Here is a 21,290-nt window from a genome sequence, read left to right as displayed (position 1 = left end):
CAGGACAGTCTGAAGGGGGCTTCCCTCTTGCCTTCCCTTCTACACGTCAGAGAAGCCAATACAGAGAAGTGCACGGGAGGGTAGCTAAGGCAGCAAGGAGAGGGAGAAACCACAAAAGACAACAGTGATCCATGATGATCCTGAGGGATTAAAAAATGACCAACTGCTGTCATAGATCCACTACTTGTTCTGAAAACTCTGGCCCAAACACCTTGGTCAGCAATCCACATCCCGTATCTCATCCAGCCATCCAGTGCTCACAGCACCCTGACACCACACACTGTGATCCTGCTCTGGACTCCAGGACGCTGGGTCTGCTGCCACCACTGACCTTCAGACTCCAGAAAGTAGCTTTCACAATATCTGTCTTTGCCTACCCTACCCCAGCCCTTGTGACTATGGGATGATAATGGATTTGGAGCAGAGCTGCAAAGGCACATGGGAGCCCAGGAGGGAAATTAAGAAATGTGGGTTAAGTGAAGTTAGAACAACAGTATAAACAATGAGACAGCTCCACAGAAAGATCAGTAACTTCAGTTCTTTCAGCTTCATGGCGTAAGACTAACAATTAAAAGATGCTAAAAAAAAAATGATCAAAAGAAGTGCTTTCCTCCCACACATAGTAGTGCTCCTCGCAGACACAAGATGATGCTGGCAGGAAAAAAAAAATACAAAGATGGAAACGGACCTAGTGTTTACCATAAACACTCAATGATGTAAAAGTCAACAAACGGACAAGCCTTCTGGTAGGCTGTACCAGAGATCATCATCAGGAGACCTACATGAGGAGCACACTGACCCTCATGTTGGGATATTTCACCCAGGATTAGGCTCTGAAGTAGAGAGGTCACCTGGACCACTTGGTCCACACCTGGCTAGACTATCATGGGACCCTTAACTACCCCCCACCTATAGTCTCCCTAATGCCTATACCACCCTTCACTCCCCTTTCAGTGATTCCTCTGTCTTAGAAGCCTGTGGCTCCTTTCCCAGAGCTGCTGAAAGGAATGAGTCTGTCTGCAGCCCGGTTCCTGGGACGAGATCTTTTACATCACGGATTCCCAAGATGACATTGTTCAAGAACCACCACGGGTAACAGCAGCTCCTGGCTCTGTGCCTAGCACACACACACATGCACGCACGCTGAAAGTGGTGTTCAACAGCTGGGGCAGTGTTCACACCCCATTTTTGACCCTGCACACCTTTGATGGTACATGTAGCAGCAGGAGCCCCTATTTATCCTGTCTTCCCCCCAAGCACTATGGGGAAAAAGCTGGTCCCCAGTGCCTTTGTAGCTGATTGTAACGCTTAGATCATATCTGCCCATAAGACTTTGCTGTATTTTGAGTGTTGCCACAACGCAACGACTTGAAAAGCATCATTTTGAGCATACGGACCGTGATGACAGCACACTTCACTGCTGAAGCACTGGGTGTCTGCTGCCTCTGGGAAATGGCTGCTTGGGGCTGGCTCCCAGCACCAGCACTGATCTGCTGACAAGCCCTGCTGAGCAACACACACATTGGTGCAGATGCTGCTGTGGGAGGACAAGGCTTGCACAGGCACACTTTGACATTTGACAGCAAAATGTCAAGAGAGCTGACACACAGCCATTTCCCAGCTGTCTCTCTGGAGCCTTGGCTGCGACATGCAACTCTGCCCAGCTATTTGGTTTCAGTGGCAGCACAGGCTCTCTGAGTGGACTGTGATTCACTGGCTGTCACAGATGCCGCAGCAGACGGATGCCCACTCTGCCTGCACCCAGCACAGGGCTCTGAGGTCCGGTATCACAGGCGGCACAGAGCCAGCTCCTGCCAGGAACCATTCTGATAGCTTCTCTAAGGATATGCATGACTTTTTATGCCCTAGATAGCCTTGGGACACCTCTCCTGGCTTCCTCCTGTCTCAGGGATGCAGAGGGGTTGGCAGTGGCACTGCCAACACTGGGATTATTCAGTTCCCAACACAGGAACATCCTCTCTGGCCACATCACCCCTCCCTGATTCTGGAAGACTGTAGAAGGATCCTCCCTCTTCTATTCAAGGTCTGGTAGGCTGAGATTGACACTGGAGCATAAAATCCAGCAAGCAGAGTAGTTTCAGATTCTGCTGGCTTTGATCAGCTCTTTGTAAGCCTTCACACCCCTTTGCAAAGGGAAGTTTCCAGATGTGGGGATAGCAGTCTGTACCTGAACAGTTCTTGCCAAACCAGTTCATTCTTATTTATCATTTGCAATAACACAAGCTGACAGTGTGCTGAATCCTGCTCAATCCTACACATACAACAGCAAAAACAGCATCCAGCAATGATCCCTGCCCAGAAAAGCGTGTCATGGCAGCGCAAGGCAGGGAGGCGCAGAGGGAGCACCATGACCCTAGACACATCAGTTCAAAAGCCATTTTGACTGCAGATGTCAAAATTCTTTACCTTCTCCATACTGATGCCATCTGCTGCTACATGGGAGATATGGGCTGTTTATTCAGCCAGCTCTTTCCTGAGGTGCTAAGGGTTACCTCGAGAAGGTGAGGGCCATTTCATTACCTGTGGATGCTTCACTCCAGTCAAGCTGATACAGAGCAGAGAAGGACGGCTTTTTGTGATACGCCTATGATGTCGTGTTGAATTCCTTATCAATGCTTGTACCTCCGTGTGCATGTGTGTGTGTGTATATATGGCAAAAACTCGTTAGCTGCAGCAAAGCTCTAGGTAAGTAGCAGGAGAGGAGTGCTGAGCAACAGAGGATGGTTCAGCACTGACCTGAGAGCCGCCCACCAAGCCGTGTCTGTGCTTTAGAAAGGAGGCAGCATGCTGCAGATAACAGGGGCATGCAGCACCTTGCAGAGCTGAGCCCTTCAGGCTCTGCACCTCATGCCTTGCAAATCCTTGCTGAGCACTACACAGTGGCTCCCAAATCCCTCCTCTGTCCTACCCTCAAAGACTGAGGAAATTGTGCTAATTTAAGGGTGGTCAGTGCAGCTCCATGGCTTCTGGATTACAACCTCCTGCCTCTGCAACACTGCCGAGAAGATGAGAAGCCATCAGAGCCGGCTCCAAACTGGCCTGCAAGGCTCTGCTTCAATTAGAGGGGGCTGGTGCAAACACCAGCCCTGCCTCCAAGTGCTGATGCGTTAGGTGTGTTGGTCACATACCTGCAGGCATATCCTGCTGTTACCGCTTCAGCCATGCTTTTGGAGTTCCATCGCTGATTGCTTAATACCCCGCTCTGCCCAGTGCTCTCAGCTGCACACATAGGGTGATGGGGTTCAACACACAGCGACCCAAGTTTCCTCATAAAACAATGCAATACCAGGGGAGGCATGCAGAGATTTAAGAAATAAATGTGATTTAAATGCAAAAAAATTGCACATTTAGCAATGAGGATGAAGAGGCAGGAGCAACATCATCAGAATTGTAAGCTGGAGGCGATGCTGGCTTTTTGGAGGCTGGCTTTTCTGAACAGATTACTGTTTCTACAAGTCTCAGTCACTTCATCTATGAAATTGAATGCCCAATGGAAACCTCTAACTGTGAGGGTTCTTGCTGCCTCTTTCTGAATGGCTATGGTTTCAGTGCCACCATCTTCCTCAGATGGACAAAGATCCATCATTTCACTAAAGGGTGAAAGATGGAAAAACGGGGTTAAAAGCTGGGCATTCAGTTTCATAGATGAACCAGCAAAAATCCTTTTGTATTGGAGCTACTTGTTCTTTGAGGGTTGTTCCATGTGAATGCCTGACTCCTACAGAGCATTTGCATTAACACGCCTGAAGAAACCACACAGCTCTACAAAACAAGCACGAGCAGAAATGCTGCAAAAATCAATGGTATGTGTGAGCTTGCAGACAGGGGCGCAATACAGACGTCTCCTCTTTGCTCCATGGGAAGAGATCTATTCAGTCTGCTCCCTGTAAGCTTACCTCCAGGCAAAAGGGCTGGGAGATGAAACCAAACTTAAAGCCACTCTTTAGACAGTGTGTGGGATCTCAGGGCTCACTGGTTCCAGCATCAGTTTCCAGGATCCCAGTAACACAGGTTGTCCCTGCCCAAGCTTTGCCACTCCAAAAGCTGCCAGAAAGTACTGAATAGTTTAAGGAAAAAAACCAAAAACAAACAAAAAAATCCCAACAACCAAACCAAAACAAACTCTACAGGAAAATTCCAGCAAGCTAGAGGGCATTGAGGGAGCAGCATCAGTGAAGAGAATGGGGTGGAGGGCACAGGATGAGTGGCCTGGGGATGGGGCTGAACCCTTGGGGTGGGTAAGAAGAGGTGGAGTTGAGGACTCGTGAAGCCTGTAAGTTGTTGTAGGGTGGGACCAGCTAACGTTTGTTTAGACATCTGTTCATTTCTCGCCAGCTAATACATCATACATTCATTAAATGCTTTAGTAAATCAGCAAGAACGTTTAATGAAAGAAAAGGTGTAAAAGGAAATACTAGTTGTTTGACTCACCCTAAACCTCCAGCTCTCCTTCCCTGCCTCGGGGAACAGGGAGCACAGTAAGGGTGGTCTGTCTGGTCCCAGGGTGAATATGCCAGCACTCAGTGTTTAAAGGGGGCTGCAGCAGGACAGAAAGACTAAATGCTTCCTAAATTTCTGCCTCAGCTCAGGCTGGTTCATCTTGTGGTCCTGAGCAAACAGTGATTCTTGAAAAGACCACTTCCCTTTCCTTTCCACAACAAGGTGCTGCCTGAGCCAGGGCTTTTTCCAGTGGTTTCCAGGACAGCCTGACTAAACCCATGATTAATGTATCATTACGTCCCAGAACTATATAGGATTATGATGTGTTCAGAATGGAAACTGCAGCATGTGACGATCAATCACAGCCCTTGTGCAAAAGACAGTAAGGAGCTGCACAGGCCAGGGATGACGGGCTTGCCAGCAGAGATGAGGGAGTGTGTGAGACAAAAATAAGCAATAGGTAGCATGTGTATTCCTGCCAGTGACACGGTTAGCAGAGGCAGGTACTGCCTCCCAGTCAGAGGAAAAGAAGCCCCAGCTGCTTTAGGCATTTTGAGTTATGCAAGACATCAGAAATAGCTCAAGCAGCAGACCTATACCAGCTAACAAAGGAGCCGGACAGTGACCGAACCAGTTTCTCCCATTTCTGTGCTCTCTTGCTCCGTGACTCATCATCTGGCATGTGGCACGCGGCAGGAGCCACTTACAGGCTGTGACTCACGAGCATCCACCGAGGTGATCAGGGCTGGAACCTGCTCCTTCTCCCATCATCATCCTCTGCCCCAGCCCCCACCACATATGCTCCTAATTACCATATGCAAATCCACAGAGGAGAAAAAGACTGATGTTTCTAGCTGTTAATATCACACTGAAATTGCTGCTGAATTAAACTGCCGACACAGTAAATCCTTTATCAGCCACTCTAGTAGCAGCAGCAGGAGGGACTACACTTCTATAGAACCTTTCTGCCTGAGCACTCTGAAAGCATACTGAAGATCTTACAAGAGTAGAAATTACACAATTCCTTTCCAAGACATGGATCTGCCTGGGTGCTGGAGCCTGGCTGCTGCAGGGTTACCAGAGCACTCAAGAACCCACGCAGAAAGAAAAAAAATCCTATAAGCAAATGAAATTGCTGGGCAGAATCAGTAGCTGAAGAGATGCCTACCTTAACCCCTCCTTAACTGCACAGCTTTGGGCAGGACTGTGGCTATCAGCTGGCTGCCTCATGAACTGCTCCTCTTACAGACCTGCCCGACTGGGGACACTAAGAAGTGACAAAAATATAGCCAGCAGCTGTGTGTGAACCAGAGTCAAAGCCAGCAGAAGCATGGACCGAAGGTTTTCCCACCAACTTCTCTGTCTGGGTGATGCAACCTCAAAACTCTCTACCACAACAGTCACAGCAGGGCAGGGAATAAAGTGTCAGGCATCAAACTCAGGGCAGCTTCATGAATCAAAGCTGGGTCTCCGACCTGTGCCTGCAGGCACACAAGATGGCAAAGCTCGTCCCAAAGTCTGTTATATGGCTACACACAACGGTGAATGAGCAGCTCGTCTTGCTCAGGTCTGTGCTGCAGGGGCGAAGGCTTCTGAGATCATGGCAAGAGGTGGAGATGGCACAAATGCTTCATCCCGATGGAGATACTCTCAACAGCACTGGAGATTTCAGGTGTTTCTGAAACTTCCCTAGAATTACTGTCTTTTGGAAAGATCTCTCAATGAGAGGTCACGAATCACTTCCACTGGGCCCTCACGACCTTCCTCCCTAACATTTACTGGAATCTGGCTTCAGATAACTTGATGTTGCCCAGACCCTGGCAAAGGAAGGGCCCTCCTTATGCAAGGCTTATGGGAGGAAAATTTAAGAAGCAAGTTTCATCTGCACAAAGAAAAGGCGCACGAGGACAGCTCCATCTCAAGTAGCTCTAGATCACCCATCACCTTCATGACTTGGGGAAAAGAGATGAGCTACGCCCTAAACGGGTCAAAGAAGGTCTGTCTCCTCAGTCAGATCTTACTGCAGTACAGGTCAGCACATCCATACACATTCCAGCCACTCCACGGCTACATATCTTCACTATTGCTTCCTCTCTGTCACGATTAAAACTGGCATTTAATTTCTGTACAGACAACACATTGCAGGAATCACAGCCGCAAAACAAACCTGAACCCTCCCTGCAAGGCAAAAGCATTAGTGATCACTGGAGAAAGTCCAAGAAACAAGGAACTCAGTTTTAAGATATCTCAGTTACAGAGGCTGTAAAATCATGTTTACTGTCTGTTCAGCCTGGAGCTCCATGTATGTAGCAATCAGTCACTATCAAGTGAAAAACAAACATTTCTGAGATTGCAGATTATAGATGTACGACCTCATGCAGCAACTTAGCAAAGGCACAGCAGGTAGCAAACGGAGCTACAGGAGAGTGAAGTAAAACCACAGCAGGGCCAAGTTCTTGAAATAACTCAAGCATCACCTCACAAGCCACCATAAATAAAGCAGCTAGAGATGTCAAAAAGCCCCAGGAGGATTATTTTCAGACTTGAACACAGGAGTGGTTCAATAGTTTGCTACCAAGACTAGGTAGCTGTGTCCCAGTGAACAGCAGAAGCAATGCAGGCATGGCATTACCTAGCAGTGATGGGCATCAGTTCTGCAGACAGCCGTATTCTGCAGAGCTGTATTATTTTTAAATGATGCAATCCTACATGGAATTTAATACACACTGTGTGCAACTAGATCAGGAGCTTCAAAATCAAGCACAAACAGAAAACAGCCCAGCAGCAGCCTGGTTTTATTAAACGTTCCTCTTCACACTGCACATCTAAATGTTTTTTCAAACAGCTGCTATGTCCAACAGCTGACTCCTGCTAAGGCTGCAGGAAACTTTACCCTTCCTAGCTCTAGGTAATTCTGCCAAGACCAGGGGCAATAACTGGATACACAGGCAGAAATTTTCTGTCTCCAATAAACATTTCAATGGTCTGGAGGATGGCAGCACCCTGATTTGGGGATGACAGCATGCTACAAAGCAAAAGACTGAGCATCAGCCCAATAAAAGCAGCACCTGATGAGACTAATGCATCAAATTTATCCTGCCCTCTGAAGGACATTAGCACCACATATGATTTGCTGCTGATATCCAATTGCTTTTAGACCACAGGCTGGATTTCACAATCCTTTGAAGGTAGCTGGAGGAAAGGACCCTGTAGCACACAGGTTTGAAGAGGGAATTTGCCTGACTACTATTAAGACTGTGCATTTCTTTACCCTTTTTTGGCCAGGTCGCTGAACAAACAGGTCCTTGACAATTATGTCCAAATGCTGTCTGAATCTCACTTCACCAGAATTCAGGATTGGGAATAAAAAAAGAAAAAAAAGAAATAAGAAAAAAGGAAAAAAGAAAAAAAAGGAAAAAAGGAAAAAAAGGAAAAAAAGAAAAAATAGAAAATAGAAAATAGAAAAAAGAAAATAGAAAAAAGAAAATAAAGAAACTAAAAAAAAGAAAATAAAGAAACTAGAAAAAAGAAACTAGAAAAAAGAAACTAGAAAAAAGAAAACAGAAAAAAGAAAACAGAAAAAAGAAAAAAGGCAGAACGATTCCCAGGATGATAGGACAAGGAGCTTCTGATCTGGGGAAGAAATCCTTGGACCACAGTGAGACTGCAAGATTACAAACCACCCTTTCCACTACACAGCAGGTCTTGACGTTACCTGCCTGGCCAAAATGAGTCTATTAAGAATGCTTTGTCAAGAAACACAAAATCAAGGGTAACTATTGCCAACAGCTCAGAAATACGAAGGAGGAGAAAGAAGCAACGGACAGATGAACATACTTAGTCTTCATGGATCAACCGCTACAGGGAAGTTTTGATTTCGGCACAGGAACACAGACATCTGTGGACCGAATCAGATGGGTAAAGCCCCATCCTCCACCTCTGCCAGCAGAGTTCAGATGCTCTGCATGAGATGTAACAACCCCAAAGTGGGCAAATGAGTGACTAGCCACTCCGTTTCCCCCTGTAGTCACAGGAGCCTCCTCCATACGGGAACAGTTTACATCTAGAAGCCGGTTTCATAACCTGCCCATAGAAAGGTAGGAGCCTATACAACCATAGTGCTATATATTCTTGACATCCCCTATAGTGTCCCCTTTTTTTTCTGAATTCTTCTGAATCAGCAAGTTCCACACCAGAGTACAAGCCACAGTAGTAGTTATCTGTCAGTCCTTTCGAACATACGGGCATTTAACTTCATTGCTTGTCCTTGGGCCAGGGCAAGAGAGAGCATCTCATTTTCTGCTACATTCGCCGCCCCTCTGTGCAGTCCCAAGCTTTTAATTTTGCTCACGTACAAGAGTATTCCCAGATCCTTGGTCTGATCATCAACCTTTCTCCAAGTGTCCTCCTGATGTGTGGGTGTGTTTGTACGTTCACACGGCTGACAGCAAGGCGGAACTCAAGAGGATCTGGATGAAACCACAGCAACAATTTACGTAACAATATTTTCCATGCAACAGAACTAACAAAAGGCAAGCCAGAACCTTAATAAAATACTTATGAAGCAGATCAGGCACTTCTAATGATTACACATACTTTTCTTCTGAGAGGAGAAACTTACCCCTCGCAGGGGCTGGAAACCCAAACCAAACTCAGCTTGTAAAGCTCTATTCGGGACAGTTTATTTTAGGATATCGCTCCACAAGACAGCTCATGTGCTAATTAGGCTTGGAATGACTGGGCTCAACAGAGCATTAAGAGTCTAACTAACTAAATCTAATAACCCTGGATTAACCAAGGTCCTCTGCTAAGGAAAGTCTTGCTGGGCTGCAGAGGATGCATAGACCTGTTCACTAGGATAAAAAAGGAGGGCAAATGGGGATGATCCTTGGCTGGAAGAGCAAGTCAGAGTCCCAGGTGACACACCAAGTCTACTGGAGGGATGACCACTCCATTTCTAATCACTTCAAGGGTGTTTGAGAGGGCTGAGGAGGCACCTTAAGACTGTAGGTTCCCAGATCTTCCTAGCTAGGACACGCTCACATTTGGACACTTCCTTTCTTGAAGATGTTGTGTCCTTTTCTGTACCAAATGTCTCAGAAAAGAACAAGTACCTGCAACAAGTGGTGAGGAAGAATTTGCTTCTCCTAAGCCCTTGCACTGAGATGGGCCTCAGTTCCACCAGGAGGTTTCTCTGCAACTTCTGAACACATACTGTAAATACATTGGGTAGTCTTATTCACAGAAATGCCAAGCCATTTGGGAATATTGCTGGGCTTTGAAGTCTGACACAAGATTCGTGGACTAATTAATCACAGTATGTGAAAATTATTCCTATTATCAGTTTCAAATAATTCTCCTTCATTTCCTGAAATATTCCATGTTACAAGCAGGGCACCTCATAAATCATTACTGTCTTTCTCTAGGCCATTCATTATTTCATATTGCAAGCCCTACAGTTTCCTATTTAACACAAATAATTCTCATTTCTTCAGTATCTCCTCTTATAAGCAGTTTGTGCAGTTTCCTGGGCAGTTTCTTAATTCCCTCCAACTCTGCAGTCATGCTGCTCAGCTGGGGTGACACAGTTTCCCAGTCAACAGTGGGATGTCCCCCAATTTCTGTATCAACATTACAAGACTCTCTACCATAATTTTCCATTCCATTTCTTACATACCTTAACATTCACATATAGATGCTTGCCAAGTAAAGTCCCTTATGACCAGGGTGACATCCAGGTACTTTTTGCAGTTTAATGACATCAGTTTAATGAGTTGGAATCAATGTAATCAGTTTAATGATTTGGAACCTGACAAAGTGTACTTGCGACTATCTTCTGTTACACACATTTACATAGAATCACAGAATGGTGGGGGTTGGAAGGGACCTCTGGAGATCACCTAGTCCAAGTTGTACAAATTCTTGGCATAGGCTTGCGGGGGGAGGTTTCCCATGTGCCCGTGCAAATTCTCTTTGTGGTCTCCCAAGAGATAAGAGGGTCTGACTGACTCAGTGTCTGACTGAGGTCTGGGCTGAAGGATATTTTCCCTGGTGAATTTGCCTCATTAGATCAGTGAGCTCTGGTGGCTTGCTTTCATGAAAGAAGATTCCCCTTTTGTTTTGATGTGTAGGCCAAGAGGTTGCTGTGGTTTCTTTTTTCAACCTCAACTTGTGCGAAGGGGAAAGCAGACACGGAACTAGACCAAAATATGAGCTGTCGAACATTCTCTGGTACAAAGAGGAATCACCCCTCGGTGCCTCCAGGACAAAACACAAATGCATTGCTTCAGTTTGGGGTGTTTCTCCACCCTGCAGTACCAGGGTCAGCATCATGTCAGCAACACAAATCCCGGGAGAGGTCAGGGGTAGGAACATGGAGACCCTTTGGAGCCTCCAAAGCTTGTGCAAAGCCACCAACAGAAACACAAATAATAGAAACCCCAATGGATCAACAGCTACTATCAGTTTCCCAACAAGATATGGCCAAACATAAACTGAAGGACGTGTGCCTAAAGCATTGCCACCTTTGTGCATTAACCACCTTCATGCCATTGCTTGTCAGTGCTGGGACACATCTGTTTCTGGCAGTTCCTCCTCTCTTCCCCTGTTACCGTGCCATGAAGTGGCTAGCCCTACTGCACTAGGGTCCCAAGACCTCTAGGGATGTCCGAGGTCACCCTGTGCTCCATGCAGCCTCACCTTACCTCTGACCCAGTCCTTCCCCAAAAACAGCCAGTCTAAGAAGAAACAGGGAAGGGAAGCACATGGGAACACAAAGGCTGTCAGGCTTACTGTAGTAAGAAGTAGTCACCACCTTCAGAGTGCTTTATAAATACAGTAATTATAAATAGCAAGTGCCTGCAGAAATTAAAATGGAGGCAAGGATGACAAGGAGCCGAAGGCAGGAGGAGACATCTGGGTAAGGAAGATGCTCTCCTCAATGGCCATTTCAAGCACTGTGACCTGCAACTGGAGGACAGATCTCAGCAGTAGGTTGTCAGGTGCCACTGACTGCGGCAAGAGAAAACAGCTTGTAGCCAGTAGAAAATGTGTAAGTGCAGAGGCATGCTGAAATTCCCTTGCTGTTCTTCTGAAGGGTCAAGCTACAATCACTGCTCACAATAAGCCATTCAGACAAGGAACCCCTTAGAAGTCACTATAGCAACTCACATACTAACAAGTGGTAAAGGACACATCAACCAGAGTAAGCCAAACCCCAGGGCAGATGTGTCACTCCAGGTATCAATCACTAGAATGAATTAGGCAAAGCCATAGAAGATATGTGGTGTGGGCCAACAATATCTTGGGACCAGAGATATGAATTATTTATACCTCCCATGGGATCTTCTCCTATGTGGGTTTATGACTCTGCCACCTGAGTTACTGGAAAAGATCTGAGGGTGGGACTACAGGGAAAAATGTCGTGTAAGGAGGCACGGGAACTAGCCTTGCTACAAAGAACAGAAAATTGCACTAGCACAATGGTCCAGACAGGTCATTCTCCCTGCTGAGAAGGACATCTGTGAAGACAGCTATGCTATCTGAGTCACACAGAAGCCACGTGACAATACAGCATGAGGCACATGTCCCTGCTGTTCACCACGGGAACCCCAGAGAGGGACCAAAAGAAGGTGGCCTGATAAACAGTTCAGGTGAATTGCACCTACAAGGCAAAAGGAGGCTAAATAAGTGTGTGGTTGGTCCTGCACCAAGGCAGGCAGAGCAGAATGGGGAAGAGCCTGCCCACTGAAAGTATTCAGGTCACACTTTTCCAGAAGTGATGGCAGCTGGTGCCAGTTTACAAAGAATAAGGTGCAGTTCTGGAGTTAAACTGATAGGATTAGTCTAACTGTATAGGGAGCAAGGACTCCCTGCTCCCTTGAAGACTAACACCTGGAAAGCCCATTCCCTGAGGGTCAGAAGGAGCTGAGGGAGATTATCTAATTGTTGCTGAACTGAGTCTGCGTTAGCCAACACTCAGGAGCATATGTTGACTTCATCACAGTTAAGCAACTCATCAGCTTAAACCTCACATCACAACTTGAGTTCTCATGAAATATTCATTCTCCTGCAACTGTATGCAGGGTTTTTTTCTGGCACTGGTAGGCAGGAGAGCTCTTGAGCATTTGCCAGAGCCACAGATGCTCAGGTGACTCTCTTGCACATCTGGGAGCCAACTGGAAAGCAGATTCTCCCAGTCTGGTACCCATCCCTTCTCCATGTGTCCCATTCTTTCCCAAGAGCAGAGCACAGTCTAGTCTGAGGTTACAGCGGGTCCGAAGGAAGTATCAGGTGAAAATCTGCTGTATATTTCCCAAGGTCTTCCCTACAGGCTCTAATTTATTATTTTTTTCCCCCTGTAACTCCCAGAGGAGAAAATCCTCTCTTGCCAGAAGGAACTGCTAGCTCTCATCACTCTGAGATATCTGTGCCACTGGTCCAAAAAAGCACAACAACAGGGCAGTGACACTTGCTCTCTACTTCCAGAGAGCTTCTTGTGCTGGAGCAGAGAGATAGTTCGGTGGTGGTGCCAGTTTCCCACATTTGCCAAGTGTTAGTACAAAGCATTGCTGCCATCACTCAAATATTTATTATTTATCACTCAAAGGTACTGCCAGCCCCACACCCTCAGCACTGCACAAAGACCAACACATGGTCTCTCTCCCGAGAGTTCAAACTCAGAAGGTGAGCCTGAGCTAGAAGTTGCCATCACCTACATCACAGCTCTGCCTCCTGCCTCCCTCCCATTTACAACAGTTAACAACTGCAGTCTTCTTTTTTTTTCTCCCCTCCTATCTGCTGATATAACCACCAGCAGCCTTGTCCAGTAAGAAATATTTGCATGCATCTGATGGATAGAAAAAAACCATTGTCTGGATGACCTTGAGGCTGCAACAAAACTGTGGTGGGGAGAGGAAGGTTTTGTGGACAATCCTGCTCTTGCGCTCATCTTAACAGGTATGTCCCTGATTTGACCCACTTCTTTCAGAAAATGAACATTAAAATAATTTTCATCAAGAGAGAAAACTGGAGCAGGATCAGGGACTAGAGCCATTTTGACAGCCCATTTCTCTTTGGAGAGTAACCAACGTTCAGATGAGTGCTAGGGCTTGCAGGGAACCTGCTCAGCAGATAACATGACAAATCCCTGCTGAGGCTAGCTACCAACACAGCTGTCATTGATCATTGCTATGGATTTCACCCCCTGCCAGCCAAGCTCCCTCAGCTCCTTCAAGCCTCATCCTGCAGCCTTTCGCATAGCTCTGAACATAGCTTCTGGCTCTTCTGGACTTCCAGACTGCACTGCCAGAAGGGCTTTATCCACATCAGAACTCTTCCACAGAGCAGCACAGGTAGAAGACAAATAAGTGAACTTTCCCACTACCAGTGAGATTTCAATGGCTTCCACAAACACAGGGACAAAATCTTCTCATCCAGCACTGTCCTGCAATTCCACAGCTGACAAGGAGGCACCTCCACCTCCGATCCTCCTCCTCCTCTCAACCACCCGCACGGATCTCCACATCTCTCGCTTTCACTTCGCTTTTCTTGGGTTTCACTCATCTCAGTAGGCATGGTTCTGATGGTTATCACCCAACATCTATGACATAGAAGTGGCTTTGGCCCGAATATTTCAAGCTGACCCAGTTTATATTAAACAGAATGGTAAAAAGTAAACAGCTCTGTAATGAAACCTTTTTAATTTTTAAAGAGCAGATTTCTGGTGTAGCAGGGAAAACAGTTACAAAGCCAACAAGAACAAAGAGCTTGGAGAAGTACTGCAGAAATGACTTTGAATGTACATCATAAGTAAAAAAAAAAACATCTGGAATCATCAAGCAAGGTAAGGAAATTAGAAAAGCAGAGCTCATGACCAACCTGAATGAATAACCACACCAAGAAGGATATTAGAGGTAAGTAAAACAGCATCTTTGGCACTGTTTTGGCAAGAAAAATAATATTGAAGCTGCAGCGGCGACACGTTAGATAACACAGAGGAAAGAGGGTGCAGAAAAGGAAATGAGCTTTTGAAGTGGAAACAAATTCAAGAAGATTAATGCTGTCAAGTCAGAGGGACAAGATATTCTTGATCCCAGAACAATGAAAGAATAGTTGTGTGATCTCAGCTGGCAACAGGGCCTTTGATAAAAATACCTGTGAGGACAGAGAGGAAGGAGAGGAATATCTGTGGTTGGCAAATAACACAGGTAAAGTCTGTACCTGTTCCAGAAGAGGAAGGAAAGTGACTCACGTTAGATTTATCAACCTGTCCTTAGTACTACACCAGGCTTTCAGAAAACATTGGAAAAGAATAATAAGATAGGAAATAAATGACAAATGGGGTAAAGCACAACATGGAGTTGAAAAAGGTGGGCTACTGTCTGGCTATCAGGAATAATACCAGAGTGAGATCTGACTTGCCAGGAACATCAGACTGGAAGAAAATCAAGGTCTCTGGGACAGAGAATTCATTCTTTGTTTCCTATTACAGCCTCAGACACCTGAGAGGGCAGGCCATTCCCGAGTCCAAGGCATATTCTCCTGGGCCACCTGTACTTTCTGCAATGCAGGTCCAGGTTCCTTGGATCTAGAGATCCAGCTGCACTTTATCTCCAGCATTCTGCATCGATGCAGTGAGGAAGACACAGAGCAGCAATTATATCTCCTTCCTGTGAATCATTTCGGTCAACTCCAGTTGCCAGAAGCTCTTGCCCATCTTTTAAGCATCTCAAGGCAGAGATTATCTGTGCACTCTCACTGCTTAACAGATGCTCTCGAAAGAGGGGCACCTACTAGCTCAGCACAGCCTTCATAGCCTGGGGAGTGTTCCTATCCCACACAGCAAAGGAGGCTGCATCACCTTCTTTTTATTCCTTTAAGCAGGCATTGCACACACAAACTACACACAATTTTTCTTCTACACCCCGATGCAAGTATGTGTATCCTGCACAGATTATGTCCTGTTGCATGTCCTGTCCTCCAGCCCACGATGCACCTACAAACACACACATGTGCTGGTGTTATCCCCCCGCTGCCCCCCAACCTCCTGCAGGAGGTCCCAGGTTCCAGGGCAAAACAGGGATGAGAGGGAGCTGCAGTTCAGAAAGCCCTGTGGTGCTTCCGGGACATTGTCACGGAGCTGTGAGAAGAATGCACTCCACTCTGATTTTGCTGGAAGCCCTCTTCTTCCCACCTGGCACCCCGTGCTGAAACTCTGGGTTTATCTTCTTCCCCAGGTGTAAAGGCCAGAGAGCTTTGCCACTCCATAGGGATGGAGCAACCAACTGAGAACCTGCAGCAGCAAGATGGTTCCTCGAGAAAACTGCTGCAGAAACGGCTGTGCTGAGGATCGCTCCCACCTCCACAAACCCCTTGGGGCTGCATACAGCACTGACCATCTTGGGGAACACCCTGAGAGGCTTGAGAATGACAGTACAAGTGACACATTTACATTCTGTGACAATGACAACCCTGAATTTCCTCCTCTGTGCCCTCTACCGCTGGTCTCTGACCCAAAGTCTCCTGTTCCTCCAGCCCTGCAATGCCCCTCACATCTGCCTCTTCTGCTCCATGGTTCCTCTACAGCTCTGCCAAACATTTACCATTTTATCTACGTTTTTCCTACCATCCTGTTGCTCCTGATAAAGATGCTTTACCTGAATTATTCTTGTGTCACTGGCACACTGCAGAAAGTTTTTGTGAATAGACCTGCCAAGCCCGCTCTTTACCAACGCTGGTATACAAGGCCGTAGGTGTCTGGAGATAAAAGAGCAGACCTCTACTTCCCCCATACTCCATTTACCTTTACAACACCCATCAATCCAGACCTGTATGATCTGTTCCTCAACTGCCAATGCTAATGAAACTCCCATTAACATCACATTCCCCCTGAACATCTGCAATTGCACCCCCATATTCTCAGCACCCTCCATAACCCCAAAAGATTACATCTGCTATTTGTTTATCCCCTTTTGTTACTAAATTCCCATATGTACATTCCCCTACAGCCACGTCACTTTACCACATGTACCAAAATCTCATTCTTTCATACCTTTGTCTTATTGTTCTTGCTGTCATCCTGAACATTGCCTCTCCAGCATCTATATCCCTATTGCACGTATATCCATCTCTTTGTTCAAGCCCTTTTCCCTTTGCGTTTGCACTGTCAATTTGATGGAAGGATTTGTGCAGAGGGTGGGGGAGGGAAGAAGAAGGAAGGCAGGGAGGGAAAAGAGGAATTTGGCTATAACAAGACCCTGTAATTAAGCTCTTGTAACTGGTACCCAGCCTGAACCCCTCATTTCAGTAATTGAAAGTAGTAATTCCTTCATTCCTAGATAACCTTTCTCATTTGAGCTGTGAAAAGAGGCAGGGAGAAAGCATCCATTTACATAGCGAGCACAGACACACCCTGGGCAACACAAAGGATTCCAGCCTGCACAGAGCCCATCTGTCTCTTAGCAGAACAGCAGGGTTTTACCTGCCGTGGTATTTTATGCTAACACCTTCTGAGCAATTGATTTACTAGTATTTACTTAAAAAAAAAAAAAAAAAAGCCAAAAGCCACACTGACCGCAGCCTTCTGCATCCTTTGTTTCTGGCTTTTCATGGACGCACTGTCTGTCAAAACAGCTTTTGAGCTGCACAGCAGCATCACCGCCAGGGATGCACAGACAGCATGGTAGCTGGCAGGACCAAAACAATCCGTGTGGGCTTGGCTGTCATGGCAGGCACAATGGAGAGCTGTGCAACGGCACTGTCGGGGCGAAGCACGGCTCGCCTCTGCACAAGCAGCCCTGGACATGACAACTGCTATTTCATAGCTACAATGGACAAACACACAGTCTGCACAGCAACACCAGCCTCCTCACTCGCTTACATCCATTATAGTCACAGCAGCTCCAAAGCAACGCAGCCTCTGAAGAGACAAAGCGATCCTAAAATCCTTAAGCTTCATCGGGCAGCTGACAATCTCTACAAAAACAAATCAGCCACTCTGCAGGACTATTAACGGCCTGAAAACCATCAGTACGACTAACACCCACCCCGATCATTTCTCCATCTCACCTTTCCACAAATCTGCCGTTCCCCGTCTCCTCGCACTGAACACACTCTGCTCCGGCACTGCTGAGCACTCTGATTCCAGCAAGCTCTGTGCTCTCTCATCAGGATGCTATGGGAAACACAGAGTCAATTTTTTTTTTTTTCTCACAGCTGCATCCCTGGCAATGCAGAGGGTCTGCGCAATCACATCTCCTATGCTCCTGCTGCTGCTGCTGTGACGTTGCTGCGTGTGAAGGAGCAAGCATGCCCACAGCACCGCTGCTCCGGCTTGCAACCAGTCCCTGCGGGACCTCAGAGAAGGCAGGGGATGGGAGGGAGTGGAGAAGGAGAGGAGGGGAGATAAGTCAAGCTAGAAGATGGAGGATTCATTCTTACAGGAACTGGAAAATCAGGAAGGTAGCATGAGGAGAAATAAAAAGACTAAAGCCCATGACATAAAATAGAGCTGCAGCATCTTATTCTGTGATGAGCTTAGGTTTCAGATGCTGTGGGGTTGCAAGCTGTCCAATCGATTCTCCTAGTTGTGCAAAGGAAAGCAAAAGGAATTGGAGTGCTATGTTCCTACCATTGATAATGGCAGCTAGAACCCTTGGAGAAAAATTGCTGGTCTGCAAAGCAAGGCACAGAAGGAGGAGGATAGGAGGACCTATAACTGAGACATCAAGAAAACTACAAGAAGCTTCTTGAAGCTTCTTTTACATTTCTGTAGCGCCTTGTCCTAAAGGGCTTCATCAACAGTATCTACACAGCACTCCTGAAATGCAGACACCCCTGGAGCGAGATGTAACCACCAGCGCTTCCTTGGTGCCGAATTCACCAGGCAGGGGCAGGATGTCTGCAGTCCTTGCTGCCACAGGGAGTCTCAAATTAAGATCCCAGCAACTATGAACTACAGCTTGTGATTAAAGTGCTGCCTGTAACCTGCGCTAAATCCCAGCATCTCTGCAAAGCAATCCACGGCAGATCTTCCTTCCTGAAAGAGGGGATCACCACCTGCAAAAGCCCAGGCTCTTTTGCTATCCCGGGGCCACGTGAAAGCCTTTTTCCATCATCCTCCGTTCACCAGAGGCAGCTGCAACCTGCTCCATAGGCAGGTCAGTGCAGTTCCTGACAGGGCACAGGTAGCTTCACCAAGGGACATGCGTGGCTGTTTTTGTTTTTCTAACACAGTCTGGGCATGACCGCACAGCCCAGAAACTCAGCTGTGCTCCAGGCTGTGCCAGGGGAGATGTTTCTAGCACCGGAGCGGCTGCCCCGAGACAACTGTCCTGGAGGGACCACTCATATTATTGCACTTTGCCATCTAGCCCCACTCCTACAGCCACCATCCAGTGCTGAGCTAAGCAGAGCTCAAAAAATGGAGCGTCCACATTGGAAAAAGCAACCCCTATGAGGCCAAACCAAACTCCATCTCCCAAACCAAGGCTCCATGGGAAGCGGGTAAGACAGAGAAAAGGTAAAAACATCCCACAGACACACAGTTCAAAGAAATGAAGAACTGTCATGTGCCTGGGAACATTTTGCTCCATGCCATGATGCACCCAAAGCAGGAAACAAATGAAACAAATACAACAGCCTGGACAATACAACACTGCAGAAACGTCTGCCTCTGGAGAGGCCAACATAAAAAACTATGCCAGAAAAATGTTAGACTCATTACTGGAAGTGGCTGCCAGTTGTCTCAGATCCCAGACCACTAGAAACCTTTAAAATACCTCTTCAGGTAACATTCAAATCAGATTTCTCACTGAAAACCCAGTGGCTGGTGGGTGGCTCCCACCAAGGGCTCCAGTTCAGGACTGCCCCCAGTGCAGAGAGACCCTTGCAGCAAGAAAAGAGAAAGGGCCTTGGGCAATGCACTGGAGCCAGCATCGCAGATGCGGCTCTGCTACTCACCTCCAAAACACTGGGAACAATCCGTCAGCCCGTCCCAAAGCTCAGGCTCTGCAGGTACCTCCCGAGAGGCCGATGCACGTGCCCCATTTATGAAACTTCACGCTCCCCAGCCCACCGCTTGCCTTCCTTTGGATGCTGGGGACCACCACCACCACCTTGTCCCGTTCAAGCAGCAGGGACAAGCCCACCAGGGAGGACACAGGAGCGAGGGACATACCTCAATGCCTGGCCATTACAGCAAGCAGAAAGCTAGTCCTGCCAGGCTCTGCTCCACCCGAGCTGCAGTAAATGAGACTATTTACTGTACTCCCATTAGCGTGCAGCCCCTGGACCACCGTACGGCCAGTGCCATTGTACTGTCAGCGTTAATTAAGGCAGGCTCAGGCAGACATCTCCGGCCTGTTCAGCTGGGACAGTTGGGGAGCAGCAGCGAGGAAGGAGACAGAGAGTCTCAGCTGCAGAGCTCTGTGCAGAACAAGGAGCATTTGTTACCCAGGAGACTCGTTCCCACAGCAGAGAGGAGAATGGAAACTATTTCGGTGCCCTCCCCAGTCCTCCACAAGCGTTGCCAATGCTGACGCCAGGAGGTATAAATGCTGGCAGGCTGAGTGCTTGCCTGCATCCCTGTCCCTGCCACAGGACACTGGCATTAACCAATTCACTGACAGCAATGCCTGCCTTGTGTAGCAGACATGCACGCCACAGCAGACGGAGTCAGGGGGCTATTTGTTAAAAGTCAGACAGAGCAATGCAGCAGACAAGGGGCTCCCTCAGATACACTCCTATTTACGTATCTGTTCCCAACAGAAACATTTATATCCTCCTCCCCAAAACAGTTATTCAGCACCTTCACCCCACCCCAAGCTCACGTGGCCTTGCACCCCTTTGCTGCACCTCCCTCCCAGGATCTGCCCCTCTCAGCAACACTGGTAAAAACTGATGGGCTGTCCCAAAGCTTTGCAGGCAGCCAGAGACTACAGGCGCTAATGAGGAAGAAGAAAGGAGGAGACTGTCTTCAGGAGATGATTTCTCTTTGATCACAGATGAGTTGGTGCAAGAAGGGGAGCTTGGCTGACTCCCCAGTCTCAGGCAAGGAGGGGAGCAGGGATACTGCAGGCTGGTGACTGCGCTCCTTAGAGAAGCAAGGCGAGGGAGATGGAGGTGCCAGAACGTGCCTGCCCCTACCGTATCAGGGGTCCCTGTCCTGCTCTGCCTGGAGAGGTAGGCACAGGTGCTTCCCACACACCCCAGCAATGCGGGGTGCAGCTTGGCAGGAGAAAACTGCTTATCAAGCAACATCGGTGTCATTACTCACAGGCATCCCGGGTGTAGGGCAGGGTTTCGCCATCTCACCTCCTTCTCCCTTGCTCCAAGGGTATGAGAGCTCAATGTACAACCCATTCTCCCATCTGTGAATTCCAGGGAGGAATCTGGGGGAGCCCCATGTGCTGCACTCCCACTGGACACAAGCCGTGTGCATGCCTGGAGCACTTGCTGACAACAACCAGAACACAGATAGATGACCTAGGTGGAAAAAACCCCAACACATTTCTGTCTTGGCCTTGGGCTCCTTCCTTCACATGCCATGCAGGAAGAATTGGCTACTAAGGTGAGCAAGCCCCCACACACGAGAAAGAAGAAACCTTTCCACTTTTGCTGCAATTGTACAGCAAAATCATCCACCAGCAGCCCAAGCCTCCCACCTATTTGCTGCAAATCTGGTGACCTGTGAAACAGCTCAGCCCCAGATCCCAGCCAGCTGCCTGGGCTGTAGCTCTGACACCAAGCACAGGTCTTTAATCACCCCTCACCATCAGGCATGATGCACAACCTGTCCACCCTTGCCACAGCCAGACACCCCCAGGGCT

The 21,290-nt window shown here is 47.5% G+C and overlaps 1 protein-coding gene across 11 annotated transcripts in view; it reads right to left on the bottom strand.

Moving 5' to 3' along the window:
* RUSC2 (RUN and SH3 domain containing 2) overlaps positions 1 to 21,290 on the bottom strand; it is a 60,192-nt gene that overhangs the window by 18,567 nt on the left and 20,335 nt on the right. For 3 of the 11 annotated variants that reach the window (XM_054809355.1, XM_054809364.1, XM_054809366.1), the window contains exon 1: positions 17,530 to 17,736. The exons of 5 other annotated variants lie outside the window; for them this stretch is intronic. The gene's annotated coding sequence lies outside the window, so the exon portion shown is untranslated. Of the gene's footprint in view, positions 1 to 8,816; positions 8,931 to 16,513; positions 16,568 to 17,529; positions 17,737 to 19,422; positions 19,602 to 21,290 lie in introns of those variants that run through there. 3 more of the 11 variants (XM_054809357.1, XM_054809360.1, XM_054809361.1) reach the window with 3 other exon arrangements.

The sequence above is a fragment of the Grus americana genome, chromosome Z (assembly GCF_028858705.1).
Source record: "Grus americana isolate bGruAme1 chromosome Z, bGruAme1.mat, whole genome shotgun sequence".
Lineage (NCBI taxonomy): Eukaryota > Metazoa > Chordata > Aves > Gruiformes > Gruidae > Grus > Grus americana.
This window is presented reverse-complemented; position numbering and strand designations above follow the sequence as displayed.